The sequence below is a fragment of the Chenopodium album genome, chromosome 10 (genome assembly GCF_948465745.1).
Source record: "Chenopodium album chromosome 10, dcCheAlbu1.1, whole genome shotgun sequence".
NCBI classification, from domain to species: domain Eukaryota; kingdom Viridiplantae; phylum Streptophyta; class Magnoliopsida; order Caryophyllales; family Amaranthaceae; genus Chenopodium; species Chenopodium album.
The window spans coordinates 36,107,851-36,120,623 of NC_137843.1; positions in this window are offsets into that span (position 1 = coordinate 36,107,851).

Here is a 12,773-nt window from a genome sequence, read left to right on the forward strand (position 1 = left end):
ATAACGCCAGCTGGCGTGGCCTGCCTTGGGCGCCAAGGCTGCCTCACTGGCGGCCTGGCCCCTTGGTTGGGCCTGCCAGCTGGTCGCACACATCGACAGCCCGCGTCAGCACACCACACATTATTGCGGGCTTGCTGCTGGCCTCGCTGCGATGGTGCGGGTTATGTGAGCTAGCATGCCTAGCCATTGCTAGCAGCAGCTAGTGAGGCACATCATGCAATGCTTGCAGCTTTCCTTGTTAGCGCTGCCAGCTTGTGAGCTCGGCCAGCAAGCTCCAGCCAGCACCTTCATGGGCTGCTAGGCTTGCGGCCTTACTTGCGGTTATGGCTAGCTAGCACATATAGCCTAGCTCTCGATTAGCTAGGCCAACCCGAGGCTAGGGCTATATTTTCACTTGTTGATTGCTTGATTTATTGTCTCGTCAATTCCTAAATTCGACTCGACTTGAGACACTCTATTTTGACGCTCCTAGCTCGATATCCGACATCTTTGCTCATAATACTCTAATGACTCATCGATTCCTTCGGATTAATTGGTCGTCTCGGATCGGTTACTCAATTGGGTGTGACCCGAAGGGTTTAGTCAAAATTAAGCTGTAATATTAATTATACATTAATATTACTGATCGGAAGCGGCCTCCAGCTAGGCATTCTGATCACTTGATCTTACTGAATAATTAGCTTTCTAATAATTCCGAACCCTCTATCGAAACAATACACTTGTTCGAAGGACACCATTCCTTTCACCATATACAACACCATTTTCCTTCCCTTTGCAGTGATGTTGCTTACAACATTTACCATAAACACACCCCATCATTTACACAGTGATACTATATACAAATCTACCATGGAAAGATAAAAAATATCACCGTAGAGACCTGTTATTGTAACAACATGTCTCTTTGTTCAAAAGCACCACTGTGGAATATATATCACCTAAGAGACCGCCTGAGACCAGTTTTAAAATAGGCGATCTCTTAAAATTTATTACAAAAAAGGCGTGCTAATTAGGATTGTTGTGGCAAACTACTGATAACAGTACTTAAGAGACCGCCTATTAGATACAGGCGGTCTCTTTTTGTATCAGTTTTTTTTTTTCCGCGGAATGGGGGTGCAGTAGTTGTACCTCTGTGTGCCCCCCTAGATCCGCCACTGTTCTTAATCACCTTAATATCAAAACTTTCCATATTTCCTTAACACTCGTCTCCAAGTAATTTCCTTAATTCTTTTTACCATAATTCTTCCTACATTCTCCTACCATAATTCTTTTATTCATGAGCTTATAAATACCCCCCCATACCTCTCATATTTTTCACATCAAAACTTAATTCTCTTCTTCTCTCTTATTCTTCTTTCCCTAAACCTTTTCATACTTATCTTTCTACTCTTTTCATACATAATATGCACGTACACATTAGAAGCCAATTTTCGGGCACTTCTGGTCAATTTTTGTGGTTTTAATGTTACACGGAAGATTGTTCCTCTTGAAAAATCCTTGAGGTTAGGCTCAAGAATTACCTAATTTGGAGTTATATTGAAGGAGTTATGGCGTTGGAAAGAAATGGCGTCTGAAAGTTCTGTCTTTTCTTTCCAACGCAAATCCAATCCTTTTTAATCCTATTTCTTTATTTTTTTCATGATTAGTTTTTTAAAATATAAATACTTATTTCAAAGCTATAATTTTATATTAAAGTATTATTTTATAAAAGTTTTATAGTCCACGCACATTAGTTTTAGGTTTTATGTCTAAAGATATTGTGATAACCTTATGGTTATGTTATTTTCAAGGTGTATTCGTGATTGAACTTTGAAAGTGCGAAGTGTTGATTGATGTTCAGAATCAAGGTACGTTTAGGTGGCTAGATACCTTTGAAAATGGTTGGTTTAAATAACATGTTTTTTATGATTTTACTAGTGATTGAATTATATTGGTTTGAATTATTATTTATGAAATAAATTATGTTTAGAGGTGTTGATTTTAATATTTATTTTAATAAATGTACTTTCGAAGGATTGATTTTCATATTATGTTTTGAATTACTTATCATGTTTGAATAAAGAAATTGATTTGAAAAGTTTGATGAATTAAATAAAAGGTTTTTCAAATGAAGTGTTATTGATTGTGAAAAGATATTTATATGAGATTTAATTCTCAAGAATTTATTAAAAGGTTTATTTTGAAAGCATGTTGAATTAAATAAAAAGGAGTTTTGAGTTAGCCTATTATAAAGGTTGATTTTATTCAAAGAGGAATTTTATGAGGATGTATTGAAATATTTATTAAAAAACTTTACAAGCATGATTATTATATTAATCCCACTATGCGAATTCATTGAAGACTATGGACTTTGTATGACCTAGTCTTTCTCCAAGAATACCCTTGAAATAGTAGGAGACTATCTTGGGGGGTGTGCACACTTAGAGTGAAGATTGAGTTATTGAAAATAATTGATTTTATTAATCATTATTATTGAGTTATAGGAATCGTTATGAGAATATTTGAGAATTAGTTTTGAATCATGAGTTTGGAATTTATTGGATTAATTATTGGAATTTGTTTTAAAAGCATGTTTGCAAATAAATTGAGTTTAATTATCTTGCACTTATCGTACTTAGCATATTTTTCTAGTCCGTATTTTCTATTTATTTGGGTTTGCCTTGTTTACCGTAATGGTGAGCAGTGTTGACTCTTTTTAGGTGGAGTTATGAATGAGCATTTGGGAGTCCCGTGATTTACTTCACCTAGTTTAGGAATGTTGGTTTTGTCTTTATTTTGAGTACTCATAACAATGTTACTATTTTCATAATAAACATTAATAAAAGAAAGTTGAGTTTTTCGCTGCAAGTTTTGTTATTGATATATGTAAAATGAGTAGCTTTGCGTAATCAAGCGGCGGTAACACTCTTAAGTCTGTCTCTACGGTATAATTATATATATTATACTAGTATTTCCGTAGAGGGAGATTTGGGGGTGTTATAAAATGGTATCAGATTTTTTGGTCCTAAAAAGATTAAAATTTGGAATAAAATAAAAACTGTGGGTAAACTTAAGAGGGCATATAGGATAGAGTTTCGCATTTGTGTGTGAAGGTCAAAAGCATTATTTTTAAATAAAAACTATTTTCCAGTTTGTGGAAATATGATTGAGAAAATTAAAGGATGATCGGGTTCTCTATAAAGGCCTTTAATGGGCACGTCTCTCTGTCTAGGAAAGGCTCGCTCGACGCTATAGGTAACTTTCCTGGGAGACGCGGGCTTGAACATCCTATATCATGACTCAAGTACATTATTATTATTTTCGAAAACAAAAAGATTGGAATGATTTCAAAGCTTGAGTTTGTGTGATTGGTTGTGCATTAAGTTGGTGTTATAACACCTTAGTCTATGGTCAAGTGGTTTGAATTTTTTGAGTTATTACCCATGGTTGGGTGATTTTGAAGTTATACTTGGTTTATTATTGAGTTATGTATTGCTTTATGCAAATGGAAATTATGAGTTGAGTTGCTTATGTGAAGTATAATTGAATTGATAATATATGTGTAAATAATATAAAAAAATGATTGATAATATGAGGAAGGAATTATTTGATTTTTATTATTTGAAAGGTGATGGGAGGTCCGAACTTATAGTGTTTTGATGCTCATAGTTGAGTCATCTTAAGTTATACTTGTTGTTTAAATTTATTGCTTTACATACAGGAAATTCATTGAGTTTTGATTTGAATAGGTTATGTGTGGAATAACATTAATGTGTTTATTGAATTAATTTATTTATATGTTTAAACAGATGTTGGATAAAGTAAAGAAGTAGATTCTTTAATATTTATTACTTGAAATGTGAAGGGATTAGTGCGTGTTAATAGTTTTGTGACTAAAATAACCACCCTTGTTCTACCACTTTATGAGAAGTTTGACCTTGAAGTGTTTACTCAACCACCATGGCTAGTTCTATTATCTCTAGCCCATTAACCTAAAGTTAACAGCTATGAACCTTTCTTTGAGAATGAGAAGCACCATCATGATGGAAAAGTGGCTAGCAACCTTGACTCAATTCAAAAGTGATTTTTACTACCTTAAATTTGACTATGAACCTAGGAGGAAAGTTATGGAACCCACCAAAGTTGGGGAGAACCAAACCTTGAAAGAATTTGACAAACTTCATTACTTGAACTCCCAACTACCCTTTTGTTTATCTAAGACTTCGCAAAGAGTTTGTTTCCTCCATTGATTCATACTACCTTTTGAAAGGCATAAGAATTATCATTCTCCTTCTTTTACTCCAATTTATGAGAATCCTATCTCATGTAGGCGTCCAAGCCCAAAAGCCAATTTTCACATTGCAAAAGGCCCAAAGTTCATGATGCTTCATATTCATATGAAAGATTACCAAGCCTAAAGTATCATCCACCTTCTCCAAAGGTCCTACGTTATTTCTTCTAAGCCAATTTGTGGATTTTCTAGCCCATACTATAGCCAATTTATAACTCAATTCAAAGCTTAAGTCATGCTCCAAAATACAGTGATTACAACTCAGTTTATCCAACTAAAAATCCCACTACAATTGGCCCAGTTATTAAAGCTTATCGAGTGGATGGTAAGGCAAACTATGAAGATCCAAATTATAACCTTTCCAAAGGAGACATTGATTCTGAGAATTATAAATGTCTTACGTGAAGTTATTCTTGTTTCGATTTTTCTTGGAATGAATTAAGTGTTTTCATGATGTATTTCTTTAAATTTTAATGATGGAATGAATAACTAGGAATTATGTCTTTAAGATTGGGAAATAAGCGATCTAGTTCCAAAGTAGGCAAGGTCCTTAGGAAGTTAACCAACGTAGCTGAAAACATCACACAAGTGGTGAACCAAAGAAATCGTCATTCTGACTTGAATTCTTACAGTGAAACCTTTAAAAGGATAACCGCAGCTAAACCACCTGTGTACTTCGGAAAGGAGGATCCAGCCAGTCTTGAAAACTAGATTAGGGAGTTTAGCAAGCTGTTTGATGTCATCAATTGCCCAATAGAATTGAGGATGAATAATGGCGCTTATCTAAGGGAGGAATCTGGCTTGTGGTGGACCCAAAGGAAGGATGCGTCGCTGAAGAGGCCTAACTTTGGCTGGGATGAGTTTTAAAGAAGCCTTGAGATAGAAGTTTTACCTAGCCTACCTAAGAAAGAAAAAGTGTACGGAGTTTACCAATCTCAAGATGGGAAGTATGTCTATCAGTGAGTATTACAATAAATTCATTGAGCTAATGAGGTTTGCACCTGAAATTATCCCAACTGAAACCATAAAGGCTCAAATATTTGAGCAAGGCCTAACCTTGACCTTCTAAGGGAATTTAGGGGGAGTGACCTTTGAGACCCTAGATGAAGTCTATGGCTGTGCAGCCCACCTGTATGAGATTAGGGGGGGGAATGGAGCATGTTGGAGAGAAAAGGAAGAACCCGGACTCTTTTCACGGGGGTGAAAAGAGGCATAAGCCCAATGGTAACTACTAAGGGAATTCTTGAGATAAGAGAGACAATAAGGAGAACTTTGGGAAAGGGAATGATGGGCAAGAAGCCAATATACGAGGAAATGGGGATCAAGAAAACGGTGAGAGACCCAAGAGATTGTATTTTGGTAGAAGGTGTGAGAAGAACCACCCTGGAAAAGATTGTGAAGGTAACTTAGTGACTTGTTATTATTGTCAAAAGCTAGGACACCGTGAATATGAGTGCTTCAAGAAGGATCTAATGTCAAGGCAGGGAAAGTTCAAGAAAGTAAGAACCCATTCAAACCATCTAAGTCTAGTGGACCATCACTACTAAAAATAAAGGTTTTTGCGACTGTCTCGAATGGTCGTTGAAAATAGCAAAAACGGTCGCTGAAAATAATTGCGACCGTTAACGGTTGTAATGTGGTGGTCGTTATTAGTTTGGTCGCAAAAAAAAATTATTACGACCGGTTGACGGTCGTAAAAAATTTGCGACCGCTTTCTTTATTTTCAACGACCAGCAATAAAACGGTCGCAAATATTATTAACTGCGACCACTATCAAACCGGTCGCAAATATGGACATTTGCGACGGTCTTAATTAGGCGGTCACTAATTTTAAAAAAAAAAAAGTATCGAACGCAACCCAACAACCAATTCCCACTGGCCTCCCCAACCTGCTGCATTCTTTCATAGCCTAAACCCCCTTACCCACCACCACCGTCCTCCCTAAACAACCACTACCCACCACCACCGTCCTCTTTAAACAACCAATACCCACCACCACCGCTATCCCTAAACTACCTTTAACCCAAAAAAAACCCACAAAAAATAAATCAAACAACCATATGAATTTATATAAAAAAAAAAAAAAGAAACCCAACCCACAAAACTAAATCAACAAAACCACCCACTAAAATCAAACTGAAATCAAAATAAAAATTGAAATTAACAAAAATGAAACCCAAATTCAAACCGAAATCACACCGAAAATTAACATATATCAAAACGAATATTAAACCCAAAATTAAAAAAAATCAAAACGAAAATGAAACCCAAGAAGAACAAAAAACAAATAAAAAAAATCAACAATCAAACATGAAATTCGAATAAAAAAACCAACCAAATTAGAACAAAAAATCAATCAACAAAATTACAAACACGAAAACATACCTCAAACACAAAATTGACTTCGAATTTGGTTTCATAAGGCCAAATTTGACCATGAAAAGTCTAAATCTAGACTTTTCATGGTCAAATTTGACATTAAAAACCATTAACTTGCTTTAAAACACCACCTAAGCATCGAACCGTGCCTGAGCAACTGTCGAACTCGCAAACACCACCGAAGTTGCGGGAAACTTCCAGGAACTAGATCAGAAGAAAAGAGGTAAGAGAAGGAGAAGAGGAAAGAGAATGAGTTAGAGAAGAGGAAAGAGAAAGAGAAAGAGAAAAGGAGAGACGGAAATAGGAAGAAAGAGAAGGAGAATAGGAAAGAGAAGAGAGCAGATTACGGAGGAGGAGAAGTGTGAGAAGAGAGAGAAAGGAAAGAGAAGAGAGAGAAGAAGTGGAGCGGCATTCACATATTTAGGGTTAGGGGAAGTTGTCCACTCAATTTATACCTATTTTTTTTATTACAAAGATAAAATCCTATTACGACCGCTTAAAACGGTCGCAACTTACGATTGTTTTTGCAACGGTCGCAATTCCAGTAATTTGCGACCATTTTTAGCGGTCGTAATTTAATTATTTTTATTTAGAATTATTTCATACATGTATTTTTTTTAAAAAAAAATTTTAAATACCTTTGCGACTGTTTAATAGCCCAACAACGATCGCAAATTTGCGACCGTGTTAAAAACGGTCGCAGATTTTATATTTTGTGACCGTTTTAATGAAGGTCGTAAAAAAACGGTCGCAATTTGACCGAATTTTTGTAGTGCATAAGTTGGAACCAATAGCAATGGAGACAATCTTCCTAAGGGGTGTGTTTTCGTAATGAATAATTGTGAACGTGAAAGCTCTACATGAATTAATATGTTTCTATGTTGTTAGAATTTTAATTGTTCAAGCTTTTTGAATCCTTCTATATGACTCTTACTAGTAAAAGTTGAATTATGATAGCATTTGAATTCATGTGAAGTTTGGCTCCAGAACCCAAATTTCGACCCATAACTAGTGAATTTTTGGTGGAAACATGATTCTGGAACTTTTTTTATTCTTTCAGGGTTGTCCAGAAGCCAAATTCTCTCGGAAACACTGTTTTCGAGGCTTTTCTCGTTTTATCGAAAAATTTTAAATTTTTAAACCTTGATTGTTTAATGGCATATTAATTGTTCATTATTGTTGGGTTTCGATGAGTCCAACTCACCGCTAAACAAAACCTGACCCCAAGACCCGCTCACAATTAATATAACTAAACGACATAAATAACAAGAAAGAGAGAAAAGACGATCTTACCCTTGCCGCTTGCTTCGCCCACACTTGGAGCTCTTACTTCAAAGCCAAGTCTTGCAAGCGCAGTGACCTCCTACGGTATCCACCCGCAACTCGACCCCGATAGGTCTCTTACTTGGAGTTTAGCCAAGTCGGACCAAAACACTACCCGAGTAATTAATGAACTTAAAGGTTTTCTCTCAAGTGGAGATGCCTTATTGAGTTCTTACTCAAGTGACTTTCTCCAATCCCAAGGTGGGTATTTATAGAGAATGTCATGAGAGAATTCCACTCTCCCATCTATGTGGAAGAGTTGGTAAAATCAATTTTCCCATAAAAGAAATTATCATACAACTAATTAATCAACAAGTCCCAATCATAGGAGGAGAGGTTAGGTGAGGACCACAAGGGGGGGGGGGACCAAACCTTCCTCCTTAAGCTTCCCCTTAGCCACCCAACACACACCATATGGCCACACTCCTCGCGCGCCACGTGGCAGCTGTCTTGGGCACTAAGGCGCACCTAGCTGGTGGCATTGGGCCTTGGCTGGGCCTACCGTGGCTGCTTGGTGCGGGGATGCATGCTGTTGCGCTTATGCTTACACACGCAGCCTAGCATGCCACGATTACTAGCTGGCTGCTGCAGGGTGCGTAATGCCTGGCGCGCCAGCAATGCTGGCTTCGCACACCTGCCCACACATGCGCGCGACATGCCACGAACGCATATGCGGGTTGCTGCTATTTTGTGCGCGGCTGGTGCATGCTAGCCATGTGCACCTAACATCATTGACTAGGTACGGTGCACATGCTAGCACCATTTGTCCCTGACACTCAGTTTGCTTGGGGCATTTCGATGCTAGGGGTATTTTGGTAAATTATTGATAAATTATTGATTTTACCGTCTCGTCTTTTATTAATTCGACTCGACTAGCGACGCTCGGTTTCGACGCTCCTAGCTCGATTTCCGACGTCTAAATTCACATTACTCGAGCAACTCATTAATTCCTTCCGGATTAATTCGTCGTGTCGGATCGTTAGTTGCTTGGGTGTGACCCGAAGGGTTCAGTCAAGAATAAGCCGTAATATTAATTACGGATTAATATTACTAATCGGAAGCGGCCTCCAATTAGGAATTCCGATCACTTGATCTCATTGAATAATTAGCTTTCTAATAATTCTGAACCCTCTATCGGAATAATACACTTGTTCGAAGGACAACATTCCTATCAATCTCCCACTTGTCCTTCCGGACAAGTGCAATTTTTGTGTATAGCCTATTTCCCATGTCACTTAATGTCTCTTAATTAACTATAAGCTAAGATTATTCGTCATCCTTATTACGTCCAGAAGTGTTTCTCGAAATCCGAGTTTGACTGTCAATAAACAGATGATTTCTAAAATCCATTTGAACACGGACATGCATTTTACAGTCTTGCTCTTCAAGAGGCCTAGTAAACAACAAAGACATGTTCCCTATTATTAGTAGGGGCACATTCCCAGTCTTGTACTGTCAGCTTCTCTTACTAAGAGGACCTAACCGCCCGAGTGTTGCCGTTATAATCTCCATGTACGGCAGACGTTTGACTAACATCAAAACTGACCAGTACTCAAACAAGAGAACTCACAATACTCATGGTCGAGGAAAGAGGTTCCGATAGCCATAATGAGAAGTATACTTATGACGATTTTTAAATTTCTTAAAGTATTCTCATAGGTCGATCCAGTATGGTTATAAACTAGTACCTGTGCAAATGATTTATGACAATCATGCCCTTGTAGCACAAGAAACGGTGCTATAAATCAAACTACACACTAATCTCAAGTGCTCATTAATTGTCCATCATTTAAATGATCTTGATTAGGGATAATTTTCGATTGTAATATTCAATGTTCACTTAATAGGTGTTTCTTTATCCTAGACTTGTCTTGATACCCTATTTTGAATATTCTCATAATCGAATGGACTCAATATTTAATTCTAAACCACAATTAAATAGGAACAGAGTGATAAAATTGCATGAAATTAAATTATTCCAAAACATGAATGGTTCATCTTAATGTCTTACATTAAAATGTTCAAAATTAATTAAAACACTAAACAGGGAAATCAAAGCCAATCTCCAACGTGCCTGATTCCTATTGCCTCAACGTGCTTGTTGTGCTTCACTTGAGGCAGAGGTTTAGTAAGTGGATCGGCTACATTGTCGTCATTTCCAACTTTACAAATTTTGATTTCACCTTCTGACTTCCATTCCCTTATCATGTTAAATTGCCGCTTGACATGTTTTACCTTCTGATGTTCCCTTGGCCATCTGGCCCAAGAAATAGCTCCATTGTTGTCACAATAAAGGGCTATTGGACCCTTGATGGAGGGTACAACATCAAGTTCACCAACGAACTTACGAGTCCAAATTGCCTCCTTAGCCGCTTCAGCAGCTACCAAGTATCCGACTTCTGTTGGAGAATCTGCAGTTGTGCTTTACTTGGCACTCTCCCAACAGATCGCTCCTCCATTTAGATAGAACACATATCCAGATTGTGATTTGAAATCGTCTCTGTCTATTTGGAAGCTTGCGTCGGTATAACCTTCAACAACTAATTCTTCTGAGCCACCATATACCAGGAATTTATCCTTGTTCCTTTTCAGGTACTTTAGGATATTCTTGGCCGCATTCCAATGTGCCTTTCCTGGGTATGATTGGTATCAGCTCGTAGCACTCAAGGCATACGATACATCTGGCCTAGTACATATCATGGCATACATGATCGATCCAATAAGCAAAGCATATGGAATCTGATTCATCCTTTCCCGCTCATCAGGTGTCTGTGGACACTGCTTCTTGCTTAGGGTTATGCCATGTGACATGGGTACGTGACCTCACTTGGCCTTCTACATGTTGAATCGAGCCAGTACCATATCAATGTAAGTACTCTGGCTCAATCCAATCATCCACTTATATTTATCCCTAGATCTTGATGCCCAATATGTACTGAGCCTCTCCCAAGTCTTTCATTGAAAAACATTTTCCCAGCCAGGCCTTTATAGACTCTAACATCGACATATAAGACTAGGAAGACGATGTCACTCCCACTGACCTTCTTGTAAACACAAGATTCATCTGGATTCTTGATAAAACCAAACTTACTGATGGCTTCATCGAATCGCAGATTCCAACTTCTGCTAGCTTGCTTTAACCCATAAATGGACTTTTTAAGCTTGCATACTTTCCCAGCATTGTTTTGGTCGACAAAACCTTCAGGCTATGTCAAGTACACAGTTTCTTCCAAAATTCCATTGAGAAAGGCGGTTTTGACGTCCATCTGCCATATTTCATAATTGTAATATACAGAAATCGTTAGGATGATCCGAACGGATTTAAGCATTGTGACCGGATAAAAGATTTCAACATAATCAATACAATGAATTTGCCTGTAACCTTTTGCTACTAGTCTAGCTTTGTAAATGAATACGTTTCCATCTTTGTCAGTTTTAAATTTGAAAATCCACTTACATCCGATAGGTGTGTAACCTTCGGGTAAGTCAACCAAGTCCCATACTTGATTTTCAAACATGGAATCCATTTCAGATCTCATGGCCTCTTGCCATTTAGCAGAGTCGGTGCTTGCCATGCTTGCTTGTAAGTTGCTGGTTTGTCTCCATTCACTACCAGGATGTCCTGATTCTTGGTTAATACAACAACAAGATACCTATCAAGTTGAGACCTTGGCCTATGCGACCTACGTAGGGTAACAAACTAAGCATTTGCATTGTCGGTTTGACTTTGCACATTTTGACCAGCGTCAACAGATGCTGTTTGAGAACTTTAACTGTCAATTTGATTTTGTTGCTCGTCCTCTCGAACTTCATCGAGTTCGATTTTCCTCCCACTTGTCATTTTGGAAAGGCGTTCCTTCTCCAAAAAGACACCAGTGCGAGCAACAAACACTTTGTTCTCGGATTTGTTGTAAAAGTAATACCCTTTGGTTTCTTTTGGGTAGCCCACAAAGAAAACCTTGTTAGATTTGGGGTAAAGTTTTCAGAAATTAATTTTTTGACATATGCTTCGCATCCTTATATCTTTAGAGAAGACAACCTTGGAGGTTTCTTCTTCCATAATTCGTATGGAGTCTTTTCCACAGCTTTTGATGGAGCACGGTTCAGTGTTAGTGACGCGGTTAGATGTGCGTGTCCCCAAAAAGAGATAGGAAGATCACTAAGACCTATTGTGATAGGAATGGTATCCTTCGAACAAGTGTATTATTCCGATTGAGGGTTCGAAATTATTAGAAAGCTAATTATTTAGTGAGATTAAGTGATCGAAAATCCTAGGTGGAGGCCGCTTCCGATTAGTAATATTAATGAATAATTAATATTACAGCTTAATCTTGACTGAACCCTTTGGGTCACACCCAAGCAACTAACGAACCGACGCGACGAATTAATCAGAAAGGAATTAATGAGTCACTCGAGTATTGTGAACAAAGACGCCGGATTCCGAGCTTAGAGCGTCGGAACCGAATCTTAAAAGTCAAGCAAAAATTTAGGAATTGGCGAGACGGGAAAATGCTTCAAGTAACAAGTAAAAACCCTAGCCACACAAAGGCTAGGGAAGCGCGCCAAATAGGAACCCAGCGCACCAAGGTGGAGGTGGCCACGTTGGCAGCTACCAAGTGGCAACGTGCCACGTGGCAGCGTGCCATGTTGGCAATGCCGGGTGGCGGGTCATGGACGTGGGCCAAAAGGTGGCGGCCCAACCGAACCCAACTTGGTGCTCAAGATTTGGTGCCACATGGTTAGATCACAATGCATGTGAGTTGCCTTGGGGAGCAAGTGAGGAAGTGGTCCTCAGCTAACC